Genomic DNA, 5,035 nt, shown 5'->3' on the forward strand with positions numbered 1-5,035 from the left:
AGAAGGATAACGAGGATTATGACGGGCATTCCTATTTGTGCAGTGGTGATGCTAAAGGCAAATAGATTTTCATTCATTTTTATTTTCAGGGGTTTATGTGGTTTGATATTTTAATGGTTTTTCTGTAGGATCAGAGGGGTAGGTAAATTTTGAGAATTTTAGTTCAAGTATGATGAAGAGAGTCAAGATTATGGAGGTAATAATGGTGAGTCATGTTGAGGTGTCTAGTTGTGGCATTTCATTGTGGGGAGGCAATGCTTCCATTCTTTAACTTAAAAGGTTAATGCTGTTTAGCTTCACAATGTGGTTATAGCATTGAGGTTGATCAGTCCTCGAAGTGGTTCAGTGGAACTAGTTCAAGTATGATAGGCATGAAGCTGTGATTTGAACCACAGATTTCTGAGCACTGTACGTAGAATGGGCCTGGTCTTGTGGCTGTTAGGGTTGCTTGTTTTAAGCGTCCTGGGATTGTTTCTGTTTTTAGGCCTAGTGAGGGTACGGCACATGAGTGTATTAGGTCCTCAGATGAGATTAGCATGCAGATTGAGATTTCTATTGGGAGAACTACTCGGTTGTCGACTTCTAGGAGTCAGAGTTCCCCGGGATTCATGTCGGGGGTGGGGATCGTATATGAGTGGAAGTTTAGATCTTCACAGTCCGTATACTCATAGTTTTAGTACCATCGGTTGTGACAGTTAGGAGGGGGTTGTTAATTTCATCTGTTGTGTATAGGATTTGTAATCATGGAAGGGCAATTAAAATGAGGATAATAGCAAGTAGAACTGTTCATATAGTTTCTACTTCTTGAGCTATGGTTTCTACTTCTTGAGCGTCTATGGTGTTTGGGTGAGTGAGTTTTGTAGTTAATATTGGGGAGATGATGTAGAGGACTAAGGAGCTGATTAGGAATATGATTATTAGGATGTGGTCGTGGAAGTGTACTAGTTCTTCCATGATAGGGGAGGTGGCATCTTGAAGGCCTAGCTGCAGTGATAATGCCATAAAGAAATAAAGTGTTTGAACCAATAAATTAACCTTGATGAAGTTATGTAATATTTTTGCTAATATCTTGCTTGTTCAGAAAGTTATAGAAGAACGTTTACTTCCAAAAAAAAGGATTTGCAATTCTAGGAATGGAAAAAGCTATGACAAATAATGGTTTAGTCCCTGATTTTGTAGAAGCAAGAGTATATTTGATAATAAAAATATTAAGAATATTTGTGATTTTTTGAAATTTTGTTTATATTTATTTTTGTGGGGTACAGTGTGTTGTTTCAATACATGCATACACTGCACAATGATTCATTCATGTAGATAGCATAGTTTTGTATCGGTCAGTCCACCCCTTCTCCTCTTCCCCACCCTTCTCCCCTCCCAGCGCCTGCCAAAAAACAAAAGGGGGGGTGGGGGGAAGAGGAACAGGTAAAGGGACATGAAAATCAACTACAATGTATATTGAGAAGTTAAAATAAAACAAACAAACAAACAAAAACAAAAAACCAAGCAAGTTAATATAGTTTAAACTACCAAAGTAAGGTACTGAAAATACCTAGATGAGTCCTTAAACTCCATTAACACACAGCTTTGGTTCTAGCCTTTTTATTAGTTGTTAGTAAGATTACACGTGCAAGTATCCGTACTCCAGTGAGAATGCCCTCTAAGTTACCAATAGCCAAAAGGAGCAGGCATCAAGCACACTGACCAAGTAGCTTATGATTCCTTGCTCAAACACACCTGCATGGGATACATCAGTGATACAAATTAAGAAATAAATGAAAGTTTGACTGAGCCATCCTAACCCAGGATTGGTAAATTTTGTGCCAGCCACCGTAGTCATATGATTAATCCAAACAAATAAAGCTTGGTGTAAAGTCTGTTTAGGGGTACAAACAACAAATAAAGTTAAACCACATCCAAACTGTAAAAAGACATAGCCAAAGACAAAATAAACCACAAAAGTGACTTTACAACAACCTGACCACACGAAAGCTGAGGACCAAACTGTAATTAGACACCCCACTATGCTCGGCCGTAAACCCAAGAGGCTAGTCAAACAAAGCCGCTTGCCAGAGTACTACCAGCCAACAGTCCCAAACTCAAAGGACTTGGCAGTGCTTCACATCCTCTAGAGGAATCTGTTCTATAATTGACAAAACCCGATATACCTCACCATCCCTTGCCAACTCAGCCTGTATACCGCCATGTTCAGCAAACCCTTCCAAGGCACAAAAAGTAAGCACAAGAATCTACATAAAAACATTAGGTCAATGTAGAACCCCTGAGATGGGAGAAATGGACTGCATTTTCTGACCCAGAACAGACCACCCATGACAGCCCCCTTGAAAACTGGGGGCCAAAGGAGGATTTAGCAGTAAACCAAGAAGAGAGCTTGATTGAAAAAGGCTATGAGGCATGCACACACCACCCGTCACCACAACCCACATGCACACAACCCACGTGCACACACACACACAACCAGCCCTGATTATATCCGCATACCCGTCCCCCCTTCTTCAATCTCAACAGACCATAGCTGTTTATTTCCTTCTGCCAACCCCCCAAAACAAGAGATACAGCCCGCACATTGGCCGGAGATACCCACGACCAAAACTCTACCAAAACTAAAGCTTAACAGTCAAAACAAAACCCCACAAAACACTCATACAAAACCTCAACCAAAACAAACTTTTCAAACCTACCCCCTAAATTTAATTATAAGCTCATCTAGAAGTGGGTTTCAGCCCAACCCTCAAGTAAAGCAATTTAATTTTTGACCCAAATTTTGCCAAAATTCAGGCTTAATGGGCTGAAACCCAACCCTTTTTCTTACCAGTGTTTCTAACCCTCCTCCCAATACTCACATAGCACCCAAATTCAAAAATTTAGCGCCCAGCCGAAAATTAGCAGAGTTGATATTGCTTAAATTACCAAAGCAAGGTACTAAAAATACCAAGATGAGTCCCCAAAACTCCATAAACACATAGGTTTGGTCCTTGCCTTTTTATTAGTTGCTAGCAAAATTACACATGCAAACATCCACACCCCAGTGACAACACTCTCTAANTATTAGTTGCTAGCAAAATTACACATGCAAACATCCACACCCCAGTGACAACACTCTCTAAGTTACTAATAACTAAAAGGAGTAGGCATCAAGCACGCCAACCAGGCAGCTCACAGCGACTTGCCTAGCCACACCCCCACAGGATACAACAGTGATAAAAATTTAGCAATAAACGAAAGTTTGACTAAGTTACACTAACCTAGGATTGGTAAATTTCGTACCAGCCAACATGGTCATATGATTAATCCAAACAAATAAAGCTTGGTGTAAAGTCTGTTTAGGGGTACAAACAACAAATAAAGTTAAACCACATCCAAACTGTAAAAAGACATAGCCAAGGACAAAATAAACCACAAAAGTGACTTTACAACAGCCTGACCACACGAAAGCTGAGGACCAAACTGTAATTAGACACCCCACTATGCTCGGCCGTAAACCCAAGAGGCTAGTCAAACAAAGCCGCTTGCCAGAGTACTACCAGCCAACAGTCCCAAACTCAAAGGACTTGGCAGTGCTTCACATCCTCTAGAGGAATCTGTTCTATAATTGACAAAACCCGATATACCTCACCATCCCTTGCCAACTCAGCCTGTATACCGCCATGTTCAGCAAACCCTTCCAAGGCACAAAAAGTAAGCACAAGAATCTACATAAAAACATTAGGTCAATGTAGAACCCCTGAGATGGGAGAAATGGACTACATTTTCTGACCCAGAACAGACCACCCATGACAGCCCCCTTGAAAACTGGGGGCCAAAGGAGGATTTAGCAGTAAACCAAGAAGAGAGCTTGATTGAAAAAGGCTATGAGGCATGCACACACCACCCGTCACCCTCCTCAAATACCACTGCAGATGAAATTTCTACCAAAGCTACTGCCAACAGACCTAGAGGAGACAAGTGGTAACAAGGTAAGCGTACTAGAAAGTATACTTGGACACACCAAAGTGTAGCTTAACTCAAAGCATCTGGCCTACACCCGGAAGATTTCACACCAACTGACCACTTTGCACAAGCTCTAACCCAGACAACCCAAACATGAAAGAAGGACATAACTCTAAACCAAACCATTTAAACACCCTTAAAAGTATAGGAGATAGAAATTATCCACAGGTGCTATAGAAACAGTACCATAAGGGAAAGATGAAAGAACAAGCTACAGTACCAAATAGCAAAGCTTCCTCTGTGTACCTTTCACAAAATGGATTAAATAGAACAAACTTGACCATGAGATCATTAGCTAAAAACCCCAAAACCAGATGAGCTACTCACGGGCAGTCACAAGGGACAAACTCATCTATGTGGCAAAACAGTGAGAAGACCTATGAATAGAGGTGAAAAGCCAACTGAGTCTGGTTTTAGCTGGTTGTCCTGTGCAGAATTTGAGTTCAACTTTAAATTTGCCTAAAGAACTCACTACCCCAAATGTAAATTTAAATGCTAGTCTAAAGAGGTATAGCCCTTTAGACATGGGACTCAACCCCCCATCAAGAGTAAGCTACTAACCATCGTTGGCCTAAAGCAGCCACCAATTAAGAAAGCGTTCAAGCTCAACAACCACAAAAACTTAATTCCTACCACCTGCACCAAACTCCTAACACCAAACTAGAACAATCTATACTTACATAGAAGAAATACCGTTAATATGAGTAAGAAGAACTTCATTCTCTCTGCATAAGCTTATATCAGACTGGATGCCTACTGATAATTAACAATACAATAAAAATTGTCCAACCAAAATCTACTTATACCTTCAATTGTTAACCCAACACTGGCATGCATAAAGGAAAGATTAAAAGAAGCAGAAGGAACTCAGCAACTATAAACCCCACCTGTTTACCAAAAGCATCCCCCTCTAGCATTACAAGTATTAGAGGCATTGCCTGCCCAGTGACACAGTTCAATGGCCGTGGTATCCTGACCATGCAAAGGTAGCATAATCATTTGTTCCTTAATTAGGGACTTGCATGAA

Source organism: Galeopterus variegatus, unplaced genomic scaffold (genome assembly GCF_000696425.1).
Source record: "Galeopterus variegatus unplaced genomic scaffold, G_variegatus-3.0.2 Scaffold11149, whole genome shotgun sequence".
NCBI classification, from domain to species: Eukaryota; Metazoa; Chordata; class Mammalia; order Dermoptera; family Cynocephalidae; genus Galeopterus; species Galeopterus variegatus.